At 36.4% G+C, this 14,004-nt stretch overlaps 2 long non-coding RNA genes across 2 annotated transcripts; one reads left to right on the top strand and one right to left on the bottom strand.

Annotated features, from left to right (window-relative positions):
- Window positions 1–464: 464 nt before the first annotated feature.
- On the bottom strand, window positions 465–13,543 carry LOC125260834. Its single transcript, XR_007183138.1, has 3 exons — window positions 13,103–13,543; window positions 712–825; window positions 465–605 (listed from the first exon to the last, which is right to left on the bottom strand). It is a non-coding gene; the product is annotated as an uncharacterized LOC125260834 (long non-coding RNA).
- LOC125260836 lies at window positions 552–4,818 on the top strand. Its single transcript, XR_007183139.1, has 3 exons — window positions 552–630; window positions 2,981–3,423; window positions 3,642–4,818. It is a non-coding gene; the product is annotated as an uncharacterized LOC125260836 (long non-coding RNA).
- Window positions 13,544–14,004: the final 461 nt, after the last annotated feature.

Raw genomic sequence — 14,004 nt, 5'->3', positions numbered from 1 at the left:
AAGCAATACAAAAGCCCAGACATGGAGTGGATAAACATAGCAGAAAGATAGAAAGAGAGAAGATTAATCAAAAACGTCAGTAGCTTAAGAAGCTTTCTCTTCCCGACTCCGAGTAGAGGTTTATTAGTCTAAATTTTTTTGCTAAAGTTAGCTTAATCAAAGTTAGCTTATGCCAAGCAAGCAGTAACGTTATCATTTTAAAGAGACTAACTAACCTAAAAGCATACTTCAGTCATATGAATGATTGTAAATAGTTAATTCGTGGAATTTACCATATACTGTGTGAATTTAATCAGATTTGTCTTTATTAAAATACAAATATCTGGGGGACCCGTATCTCCCCCCTAAATCCCAACAGCCCCCCCCACCCCCACCTCAAGCTGAGCACTGGAAACATGTCAGTTCAGCTGAAATAAAGCAGTGTTGTCTAGTAGTCCATAAAACATCTTCATCCCTCACCTTCCCCTGACTTTTCTCTCTTTTTTACTCCACAAGGCCACATACTGGTGATTAATCAGATGAAATCGGTCTGGTACTCTCTCCTCAGATTCTGACAATGCCTCCTGTGTGTATGAGAGAGGAAGAGGGAGAAATGGCAGGATGTGCTGGAGAGAAATAAGGAAAGAAAAGGTATGACTGATTCTGATTCACTCTTGACTTTAATATTACATTTTTTGAAAAATGTCAGCAATAAAAAAATAGTAATAAAACCTTTCAGTCATCACATTTTCACTGTGATGGTCCATTAAACGGCGGGACGGTCTCCGTTGGGAGAAAACCGTTCCGGTTCTTGAATACATTTGCATTTCATTGATACCTCTGAGCCTAGGATAAAACCACAAAAAATAAAAAACATGTTAAACTTTATGTCAAGACATTCAGTTACTTTACAATATGTGCTGTTCAGTCTTAATTTTACTAAAGAATATTACATAAAGAATTCATATATTCAATGAAATTTCAAGGCTTTTCTATATAAAAGCTTTTTATGAACCTTTTTAAATGATTTAATTTGTATCTTATTTTTATATAGATTTTTTTATGATGTGAGTGTTGCTTGTGCTTTTAAAAAGTTGCTGACTTGATGCCAGCTTTTTTCTAGGCCAGGAATGTCCAACCCTACTCCTGGAGAGCTACCGTCCTGCAGATTTCAGTTCCAACCCTGCTCCAACACACCTGTCTATAATTATCAAGCAGCCATGAACACCATGATTAGCTGGTTCAGGTGTGTTTGATTCATGTTGGAGCTAAAATCTGTTCTAGGTGGTTGCCAGGGCGTTGCTAATGTGTTCTGAGTGAATTTTCTTTGAGGTTGCTACGGTGTTCTTGGTGGTTGCCATGTAGGCAAGGCAAGGCAATTTTATTTGTATAGCACATTTCATACACAATGGTAATTCAAAGTGCTTTACATAAAGAATAATAATAAAAATAGAACATAAGGAATAGAAATAACAGTAAAAACAGAGAATTTTACCGCAATATTTAAAATGCATTAAAAGTCAGAATCAAGATGATACATAAAAGATATAAAATACATTAAAAATGTATGTAGGGTGTTGCATGTGGTTGCTATTGTTCTGTTTTTAGCATGTTTCTATAGTGTTTTGGGTTGTGGTTTTCTGTTTTTAGTGTGATGCACTGCAGGGTATTCTGGGTGGTTGTCAGGGTGTTGCAAGTGTTTTTCAGCATGTTTTTCAGTTAGTGTTCTGGGTAGTTGTTAAGGTATTCTGGGTTTTAGCATGTTGTTACACAGGGTGTTCTATATGGTTGCAATGAGTTTACTAAGGTTTTCTGAGTGATTTTTTTAAGGGTGGTTGCCAAGGTGATGTTATGGGGTTGCTAAGGTGTTCTGAGTGTTTTTAGTATGTTTCTATGGTGTTCTGGGTGGTTGATAAGGTGATCTGGGTTTTAGCATGTGATTTCAGAGTGATTTTAACATGTTGCTAGGGTGTTTAGAGTGGTTGCTAGGATGATGTTATGTGGTTGCTAAGGTGTTCTGAGTGGTTGTGTTCTGCGTTGTTACTAAGGAGTTCTGTTTTTTTAAAATGTTGTTATGCTGGGTGTTCTATATGGTTGCCAGGGAGTTACTATGAGATTAAGTCATTTGGAGTGATTTTAGCATGTTGCTTAGCAGTTGCTATGGTGTTTTGCATTGTTGCTAAGGCTTTCTAAATGTTATTTTTGAATGTGTTGCTATGCAGTTGCTAAGCTGTTCTGGGTCGTTTTTACCAAAGACTATAGAATAACACAAGACGCGTCACTCATATTATTATGAATGGGAGAAAGTGCAACGTGCAATATGGCGGAATAAGTCCCGCCTTCTTAATAAGAGCCAATCGCTGAATGGTAAAGTCATCACATCACTGCAGTGGCCGTGAGAAGCTCCGGTTTCTATAGAAACAGTCAGATGCGCACCTCCGAAATGAGGCACAAGAGACGCACATTTAGGACTGCGCATTAGGTTGATCCAGCCTGAAAAATACAGTTTTTTGTCATGATTCGAGGTTTAGAAACAATATTTATGAGACAGTTGTTGTCAGATTTCATTGGTGATTTCAAATATGAAATTTAATCAAAAGCTTGGCAAACAGTTTTAGAGAATTTGATGTTTCCCCATTCAAAGAGGTAAGAGCTGCACTTGGATGCCCGAGAGGCGTTTCAAAGATGGCCGCCGAGTGAAATGACTTGTCTTAAAGGGACTTTGTTTTTACTGGCACAAGTCAAAACAGCCCATTACCTCATAAAGTTGTGAAATCTAATTTTTAGTGCTGTCAAACCGATTAATCGCGATTAATTGCATCTAACATAAAAGCTAATTGCATCTATCAAACAGATTAATCATGATTAATCTGTTTGAAAGCACTATTATATTTATTTTTACGATATGTATAGTTACATTTTAAGACTACTATGTTTCAATGAAGAGACTCCTATTACATTTACTTCTATTTCTCTGATCTTCATTGTTTGTTTGTTTCAGGTCTAGATAAAGGAGAGCAGTGGCTTCATTCTGCATGTGCTTTCACCTTTTGTAAATGAATCCGGTCTGAGATGTCTAGCTCGATGCACCTATGTGTCTGCTTGTTGTCTAATCTAAACGCACTCATTCAAGCAAACATGCGTGTAAAGAGGAGCGCGCCTACCGATGTGTCGTTGAGCGCATCTGTCGGCCCTGATCATGAGACCAGAGCAGGTGACAGATGAGGTCCGTCACCCCCACACACACACACACACACACACACACACACACACACACACACATGCGAATACACACTATGGGGAGGTATGAAGTCCTGTACACACTTTCGTTGGCAATCATGCAAAGCGATTTGATGAGAGACAGCCTGTCGAGTTGATTGACAGGCCTGCTAACAGGAGGTGAAGGCAGCGATGAGGCGACATCGAGAGCAGAAGAGCAGAGGCGTAAGTCTCCACCCCTGACACACGCATATAAACCACTAATCAGTGGTCATGATTAGCTGTCGTCTACTAGCTCAAATCATTAGTGTGAATGACTCGAGTCTCTGCAGCTCTGTCAGTGACTGTTTATAAGTGTACAGCCACTCCGCTTCATTATTATGACTCATTGAAGATGCCATGCTGTGGTATGTGTAGCAACTAACATTTTCTGTTTTCTACAGTGGCGAAGTTTGACTCTGGATGAGTACGAAAAGTGAAAATTGCTGCCGCCTTAAGACATATGAAGGTAGGAAGACATTGAGATACATCCAAACCCATTGTATGCATAACATGTTCTGAAGTGCATAACTAAACAATAAATCCCTAAAGTTGATATTATATATATTTACACCTATAAATTCTAATCAATTATTATAATATTTTATTGTAATATCAAAAACTCGACGTATTCATCCTGGGCATGCGGTTAGTAAGTTATTTCCCCATTTTATGATTCTAACATGAAAGAAGCACTTTGTCGCTTTTTAAATGCTTATTTTTGTCTGTATTATTGGCTTAAATGTAGTGGTGAATTATACCTTCAAATATATTTATTCTTACAGGACCTCATTTGAATTCCCTTTTTATCTCCTTTAATTATATTCAGCCATCTCAGTAGCATCATTAAGTCTTTAACCCCGCTTGTAAATGACCCATGTAGCGTCTACAGGGTCACTGATAATCAGTGTTTATGGGTCCTTGTTAAACGTGCAGGTTCATCTTAACTAATTAAGCTGTCTTTTCTGAGCTCAGTTCTACAGTGCACTTTTATTGTTCATGTGATTAAGGAATTAAAGGTGACAGAATGTCTTTATGTTCAAGATAGATGTCATGATAAAGGGAGAGACGTAACATGTAAAATCTGAAAAGACAAGGCAAAACTTCAGACTCCAAGAAAAATCTCTTAAGCTTCCTCTGGATTGGTCTAGTGAGAGTGAGTTGAAAAATAAAATATCCTTTTAAATAAGAGAAAGACATAGAATTTAAGTAGACAGATCTATAATAAATGTAAATTAGAAGTGTGTAGATGTGGTTTGTGAGCCAGAGAGAGAGAGAGAAAAAAGAGGCCAGCAGGCTGTTTGTGTATGAGCAGGGAGCCATGTGTATGAACTAACGTCTTAATTGGTGTGAATGGCAACGTCCGCTACCTGACCAGAATCATTAATCAGAGCGGATGAGAGCTGGAGGGTGTCAGCCTCTCCGTTCACACACACACTTAAGCGTAATGCTACTGTTACAGCTGTGACTGTCACACTCTGGTACTCGGTAATACCAGCAAAGGCCAGAAGAGAGGAAATGCTAATTAAGAAACATAGTCACAAACAACCCGGTCCCATGGATTCATAGCCATATCAATACACAATGTCGCACAAATGCTATATTCTATATATATATATATATATATATATATATATATATATATATATATATATATATATATATATATATATATTATATACAGTATCTCACAGATCTGTGAATCTCACTGCCAAATCAGAAGCGCAATAGAACAGTTTTTTATATTAAGTCACCAGTAAATTCTATGGCTCCTACAGTAAATGTTGCATTGTCTTATATATGTTTTATTACCAGTTGTGGAATCCAACCATTCAATCATCTGAGGTAACATATACTTTATTGAGTATTTCCATTTTATGCAACTTTACACATTTATTAATAGTAAATTAATAATTAATACATTTCAAATCATCATGTTTGCAGCGAACAATATATTTCAGACCTAGTGGAGTAATAGTAATAATATCTAGGTCTGAATTGAAGTAACTACAGTACAGTCCAAAAGTTTGGAACCACTAAGATTTTTAATGTTTTTAAAAGAAGTTTCGTCTGCTCACCAAGGCTACATTTATTTAATTAAAAATACAGTAAATAACTGAAATATTGTGAAATATTATTACAATTTAAAATAACTGTTTTCTATTTGAATATATTTCACAAAGTAATTTATTCCTGTGATGCAAAGCTGAATTTTCAGCATCGTTACTCCAGTCTTCAGTGTCACATGATCCTTCAGAAATCATTCTAATATGCTGATCTGCTGCTCAAGAAACATTTAATGTGTACAATTGTACAAAATATTTGTGTACAATATTTTTTTTCAGGATTATTTGATGAATAGAAAGTTCAAAAGAACAGTGTTTATCTGAAATCTAATCTTTTGTAACATTATAAATGTCTTTACTGCCACTTTTGATTGATTTAATGCATCCTTGCTGAATAAAAGTATTCATTTCTTTAATTTCTTTTCAAAAAAATAAAAATAAAAATTCTTACTGACCCCAAACTTTTGAACGGTAGTGTATAATGCTACAGAAGCTTTGTATTTCAGATAAATGCTGTTCTTTTGAACTTTCTATTCATCAAGGAATCCTGAAAAAAGAAGTACACAACTGTTTTCAACATTGAAAATAATCATAAATGTTTATTGAGCAGCAAATCAGCATATTAGAATGATTTCTGAAGGATCATGTGACACTGAAGACTGGAGTAACGATGCTGAAAATTCAGCTTTGCATCACAGGAATAAATTACTTTGTCAAATATATTTAAATAGTACACAGTTATTTAAAATTGTAATAATATTTCACAATATTACTGTTTTTTACTGTATTTTTAATTAAATAAATGTAGCCTTGGTGAGCAGACAAAACTTCTTTTAAAAACATTAAAAATCTTAGTGGTTCCAAACTTTTGGACTGTACTGTATATTGTACGTTTTAATGGATCATGCTACAAACATAATGATCTTATGATGCTGTGTCTGTTATCACATAATTCCCACTTTTGCTTTAACGGACATTAGACAACACTGCAAAATCAAGCTGTTATATTCATATTGTCCAACATTCCCAATTTTTCTGATGCATGTCCTTAATTTAATTTCATATGTTGGTAATAATTCAGTGTTTATAAGCATTTTAAAGAATTTTAACCAAAACTGACATGGGTATCTTGAGAGCAAAGGTTTTGTGGAGAAAAAAAGTGGAAGAAATAAACAAAGTCTGTATAATAAACCGTTGAAAAATTAAATGATCACTATTCTAGTGTTTGTACGTTATTCTGTGTTGTCATCATTCAGGTTTTCGGCTAATTTCAGCTTTAATGTACTTTTCTTTTAACAAATCAGCTGATATTCCCATTGAAATCTATTGGACTGCCGCATGGTTTTCACCCCAAAATGGCGGAAACGCAGGGCTGCTGCTGGGCGCTGGTGTTTCAATGGAACGTTCTATTGACTGTCGCTTCTTGTCAGTGTATATTCTTTGCCCAGGAGCTCTGTTGACATAGACATGATGAATTGAGTCATTGAACACAGCAGGAGAGAACACAATGTTAGCCAGCTAGCTAAAGCTCCGGTGGAAAATTATTACCGTTTTTGAGGAGGTAGATTTTGAGGTGAGGGGACTGACAAGGCAGAAGTTAAAGGTGCCCTCGAATTAAAAATTGAATTTATATTGGCATAGTTGAATAACAAGAGTTCAGTACATGGAAAAGACATACAGTGAGTCTCAAACTCCATTGTTTCCTCCTTCTTATATAAATCTCATTTGTTTAAAAGACCTCCGAAAAACAGGCGAATCTCAACATAACACCGACTGTTACGTAACAGTCGGGGTGTACGCCCCCAATATTTGCACATGCCAGCCCATGATCAAGCCATTAGACAAGGGCAGAACGTCTGGATGTGCACAGCTGAATCATCAGACTAGGTAAGCAAGCAAGAACAATAGCGAAAAATGGCAGATGGAACAATAATAACTGACATGATCCATGATAACATGATATTTTTAGTGATATTTGTGAATTGTCTTTCTAAATGTTTCGTTAGCATGTTGTTAATGTACTGTTAAATGTGGTTAAAGTTACCATCGTTTATTACTGTATTCACGGAGACTAGAGCCGTCGCTATTTTCATTTTAAACACTTACAGTCTGTATAATGCATAAACACAACTTCATTCTTTATAAATCTCTCCAACAGTGTGTAATGTTAGCTTTAGCCACGCAGCATAGCCTCAAACTCATTCAGAATCAAATGTAATACATCCAAATAAATACTGTACTTACATGATCCGATGTATGCAAGCAGCATGCATGATGAACATCTTGTAAAGATCCATTTTGAGGGTTATATTAGCTGTGTAAACTGTGTTTATGGTGTTCAAGGCAAGCGCGAGCTCCGGGGGAGGGGGAACACGAGAATTAAAGGGGCCGCAACCTATATATCGGTGCATAGTTAATGATGCCCCAAAATAGGCAGTTAAAAAAATGAATTAAGTCCTCAAATCAAGCAACAGCAAAAGAAGAAGAGTTCAACCAATCATAGTGCTAGGTTCTTCCCTCATATAGCAAGTGGGGATGATTGACAGATGCCTAAAGCCTATCATTAAAAAGAGACTGAAAATCGACACCAATAAAGATTCCCGCTCGATCCCCCTTCATAATACTTAGTAAGGAGGCCATAATAATTTTTGACTCATGGCTGATGTTTCTCCAGCTCTCCCCAGGTTGGCAAAAAAAGCATCTCAAAATGCATCAGATTGATGCTTTAAAATATGGAATATTAAAATTTTTCTTCCAGGGGAGCTTCTCACCTTTTTCACCCCTGACCCGTTTTCATGCCTGCTAACATCCACCAGCTCTGTTATGTCGACTCCAGTGGCAACCTGTGAAGCTCTGGTGAACTCCATGCCCAAGAGGGTTAAGGCAATTCTGGAAAATAATGGTGGCCACACAAAATATTGACGCTTTGGGCCCAATTTGGACATTTTCACTTAGGGGTGGCCAGTGGTTTAGACATGAATGGGTGTGTGTTGAGTTATTTTGAGGGGACAGCAAATTTACACTGTTATACAAGCTGAACACCCACTACTTTACATTGTAGCAAAGTGTTATTTCTTCAGTGTTGTCACATGAAAAGATATAATATATAATATACTGAGCCGGCGTTCTGACGTAGAACCTGGAAGCTCTGAACAAAAAGTATTTTCTTCGCTTCATAACATTTAAGGTTGAACCACTGTAGTCACGTTGACTATTTTAACGATGTCTTTACTACTTTTCTGGACCTTGAATGTGGTAATACGTTGCTTTCTAAACCTCTCGGATTTCATCAAGGATATCTTAATTTGTGTTCCGAAGATGAACAAAAGTCTTACAGGTTTGGAACGACATGAAGGTGAGTAATTAATGACAGAAATTAAATTTTTGGGTGAACTAACCCTTTAAAAGGAAAGGTGATATGACAGTGATAAACATGCCTCTGTCCCAACTTTTTTGGTGTGTGTTGCAGCCATCAAAATCAAAATTTGTTTATATTTACAAAATGCAATTAAGTTGTTCAGTGAAAACAATGGAAGCTGCACTTTCATGACTGAAATAGCTGCCTGAGAGGCGTTTCAAAGATGGCCACCGAGTGAAATAACTTGCCTGAAAGGGACTTTAACTCAGAAAGTTACTCAACATTCCTTCATTACGGATTCTAAAGTGACATTTTCAAATTCATAATGTAGTGTTGTTGTGTAGTGTAGTTCTGACTGTTGTTTCTATGATTGTATATTTTTTGTGAACAAAACGCACAGACTTGAATGGATTCACTACCTGTCTGACCCGACTGAAAGCAGAGGCCTGTTTAATAATGATTGGAGAGAAGATAATCTTGCATCAGCTGCTGTCTGGGCTTGGACACACTATCCAGAAGAATTCCACAAATTCAATTGGCAGAAGACCTTGAATGGTTTATAAAAGTGGGTCAATCTAATCTCAGTGTTTACTGGTACTCTGTGGAGTTGAGGGCACAAACATGTGGCACTCAGAAATCTAATCATGCAAATCTAAGTTAGACCGTAAACAGAGCACATGTCACTGAAAGCAAACACCACACGACATCTTTCTTAATTTGTGACCACAGAGTTTTGGTTTTTCATCAATTATGTCCTACAATGTGCATATTTACGTATGACTGTTAAATGTAAAAAAAATAAATGATTTAAATATAAATTATACAAAAGATATATAAATATATTTTTATTAAATTTATCATTTGTAAATATAATAACATTTTTAAAGTAATTGTATTTAAATTTTTAATATATAATATATTTTAGCAACATTATTATATTATTATTATAATAAATATAATATATACGAGTTTTCAGAGCATTAGGGAGAAATATGTGACTCAAACCTTCTAAAACTGTCAGGATATAATGCTCTGCTTTTTTGACACTACACATTCACTAATGAACCTCCTGAAATAAGCAGTGTTAGTTGGAAAACATGTTAATAAGGTTTTGCACTTTCTCTCTCATCTCCTGACTATGGAATCACAATTATGGAAAAACAAAATGTGTTCTGTTTATGATAGTGTGTGATCATTCAGATAATGTCTAATAAGGCACTGTGAATGATATAAACAGACCCTCATTTTCTGAGAAACAGTGTTATGGGATAAATTGCAATACCCTATAGTGAGAATAGTAATAAGCTTTTCTTTGCATCATTTTGTTGATATCAGTAAGTCTGGCCATAGAATCCTTGGCTGCATTCTAGTCAGCGTGTGAGATTAGGTTTAGTGCTTCCTAAATCACAGCATGTTGAAAATGTCATGCCAAAAGTGCCTGGATATCATAAAATAATCAAAAATAATCAAAATAAAGCCTTTTTAGGACCATTAAGTTTGTTTTATTTGTCTTAACACACACACACACACACACACACACATATATATATATATATATATATATATATATATATATATAAACGGTTAGTTCCTGTCCTTGATTCTTATTGGTCAATAGCTGTGTTTTATTCACAATAAAATACGGCTATGACCGCTTCACCCAACGGTTCTGTGTATCACTACACAACACCCTTAGCAACCACTCTTATCAATGTAAACTGTGTGTTCTCAATTGATATTGTTCATTAAAGCTTACAGTATTATGTAGAACTAGAAGACCGTTGTGAGAAAGAGATCAATTGAGCGAGTTTATTACCTGCATTCACATTTAGCATTTTCCTTCAGGTCAGATCCTATGTTCATAATAAAAAATCTGTTTAAATGTCCGATGTATTATCTTGTCCTTTTAACAGTTAAGGGGTTTTCCCGTGACTGACAGCGTTAGTCAAAGCATTTATCAGTTGCGTTGTTCCGTGTTCACAACAATTCAGTCTTTTTAATATAAAAGTCTTCGCTACTGACTGACACTCATAAACACAGTCTTTGCCGCCATCTAATGGCGTGAAAATGTAACTTCTGTTGCTGGTCACGATCAGGGGCTATTTTTTCCGGCGGAAGGAAGGCTTTGAGTGAAAGTTTACTTCATGTAAGTTGCACTGTACATATATATATATATATATATATATATATATATATATAATATATATTATTATTATATTATATTATATTATAAAATGCACCTATATATTGGACTGTAGCTCTTGGCTTGAGTGAGTGTGTCTGTTCTCTATGGTTTACTGCTCATGTAGGTCTGTTTTTTACTCTCCCTTGCATGCGTTTTCAGACTGAGGACCATCATTCCCACAATACAGTGCAAACCCTCAGCACTCAGCACTTATGCAGCACTAATGCAGCCTCATTGGCCTGGATCATGACTTCCCCTGGCTGCTCTTTTTCTTCCACTTTTGTTGTGCTTTCATTCTCTTCGTCCTCATCTTCCTCAGGTCACTACTCCTAATGGAGGAAGAGAGTGTCGCCCCGAGGCCTGAGAGGCATCTTTCCTTCTGTGTTTTACATCTCACGCTCTTGCTGTTGTTCTATTAGTTGTTGGCCGTAGGGCAGAGGGGCAGAGAGGAGGTCACTCTGACTGTTGCCTTTTTTGCAGGCTATTCAGAGAACACTATTAAAGGTGACACAAAGGAGTTTGTGTCATCGGACTAGTTTGCAGCCTTCATTTCCTCCGTCTCTCAGTGCTCGCCCCACTTCCTGTGGCTCTCAGGGAAGAACTGAAGGGCATGTTCTTTAGGTGGGTGTACAGTGTGAAAAAGCCACCTGCATTTGGATGACTAGATACATTTCTGTACTTTTTGTTCTGTCTGGTAGAGTTCAGTCTGAATAGTTCAATTTAATTACTTGTTCAGTTCCAACTGGCTCGACCACCATCTTGAATTATAGATAAAATAAAGTCCAGAGGCTCTGACTAAATTCTCTCTCTCTCTCTCTCTCTCTCTCTAATATATATATATATATATATATATATATATATATATATATATTTCTTACTGTATTCATAGAGACAAGAGAGCGGTCGCTATTTTCATTTTTAAACATTTGCAGTCTGTATAATGCACAAACACAGCTTCATTCTTTATAAATCTCTCCAACAGTGTGTAATGTTAGCCTGTTAGCCACGCAGCATAGCCTCAAACTCATTCAGAATCAAATGTAAACATCCAAATAAATACTATACTCACATGATCTGACGCATGCATGCAGTATGCATGACGAACACTTTGTAAAGATCCATTTGAGGGTTATATTAGCTGTGTGAACTTTGTAAATGCACTGTATTATAGTCGAGAGCTCAGGGGGCAGGGAGTGCACGATTTAAAGGGGCCGCAGCCTGAATCGGTGCATAGTTAATGATGCCCCAAAATAGGCAGTTAAAAAAAAATAATTAAAATAATCTATGGGGTATTTTGAGCTGAAACTTCAGACACATTCAGGGGACACCTTAGACTTATATTACATCTTGTAAAAACTGGTTCTAGGGCACCTTTAAACTACTACAATAATTTTCATGTCTCTTCGCGGCAATTATTTTTTCTGCGCGGCCGCGGCTTCAGAAGTGCACGGCCGTGCATGCGCGCAACATAGAGGGAACATTGCTGGTGGGGTGTGAACTGGATCATTTTTGACATCATTGTCGTCTGTACATGAAAAACACAAAGGAAAAACCTTTCTTTTTTAGTACTTAATTGTCATTTAAACGTACCCTAAGTTAATGATAACACTGCAGCCTGAATGAATGAAACCTTCACTTCTTGTTTCTTATATAATGTTGTATGTATGATTTAAAGTCTCTCCATGGACATGAAATGGGTTGACAAATGAAATTGAAATCATTATCCTCTAAAAAGTAATCAATAGGCCTTTTTTCAGGTATTGTGGAAGAGGACATTTTCAATTTAGAGATTTTATTACATAAAAAATTGCATTTCTGCCGTTATTCCAATAGGACAGTAGGAGGACAGACAGGAAATCATGTGAGAGGAGTGAGGGGTACTGGACCAGACCTCAAGCCAGGACTCGATCTCGAGTCACCCAAAGTCTTATACCGCACCATATGTCAAAGCACTTGTCCAGACAGCTATGGCATAAATCAATACTTTTGTTCAATGCATGTCTCATCTTTGAGGAGAACTAGCACTGAAATAGCCTCTAAGCTAATAGCCATGTAAACAAACAAACAAAAAACTACAACAAAACTTCAATTTTCATTTTTTAGTCTTTCCAATAGTTTCTGAAATATACAGTACACTAAAGAACATTTCAATGAGATACTTAAAACAAACACTAGCTTACAATACAGTCAGCTTTGATTAGCATAGATGCTAACTTTAATCCGGGCTGGTGAAAAAAAAAAAAAAGAATGACTTACCTCGCAGCCTTTGTTTGCCCTGGAAAACTGCTGATGAAGTGTTGCGTTGTGATTAATCTTCTCCTAATCTCTCACCGAGGGACTTTTGCATTAAAGGAAATGCTGTGTGAGACATTCTAAGAGACTGAACTTCAAGGAAAAGCATAAATCCACCAGGTGTTCACCACTGAATCACCACTGCACTTTGCGATTCTGTTGTTTACTGTGTATCCATCCATTCCACTATATTGACTTTCCATTAATCATGCTAATCTCTAGAGCTGATGTTATCAACTGCAAGCTAAATGAAGCATATTCAACAAAGTGTACATGGATCATAAGTTCATTGACAGTTATTGACAGTGTCAATTATTTTCGGTACATCATTTCCTTATTTATGTATGGAAGTTTTGCGTATTGGGCCACAGCTCAAAGTGCAATAAGCAGCAAGAATATGAATGAAAATAAATTAAAGGTGCCCAAGAATGCTTTTTCACAAGATGTAATATAAGTCTAAGGTGTCTCCTGAATGTGTCTGTGAAGTTTAAGCTCAAAATACCCCATAGATTTTTTTAAATTAATTTTTTTAACTGCCTATTTTGGGGCATCATTAACTATACACTGATTTTTTCAGTCGCCGCCCCTTTAAATCGCGTGCCCCCTGCCTCACGAGCTCTCGACTATATTACAGCGCATTTACAAAGTTCACACAGCTAATATAACCCTCAAATGGATCTTTACAAGATGTTCGTTATGCATGCTGTGTGCATACATCGAATCATGTGAGTAAAGTATTTATTTTGATGTTCACATTTGATTCTCTATGAGTTTGAGGCTATGCTCTGTGGCTAAAGCTAACATTACACACTGTTGGAGAGATTTATAAAGAATGAAGTTGTGTTTATGAATTATATAGACTGCAA

Source organism: Megalobrama amblycephala, linkage group LG24, assembly GCF_018812025.1.
Source record: "Megalobrama amblycephala isolate DHTTF-2021 linkage group LG24, ASM1881202v1, whole genome shotgun sequence".
Taxonomy (NCBI): Eukaryota; Metazoa; Chordata; class Actinopteri; order Cypriniformes; family Xenocyprididae; genus Megalobrama; species Megalobrama amblycephala.
Note: the sequence above shows the minus strand (reverse complement) of the source record. Positions and strands in the feature narration are given on the sequence as shown.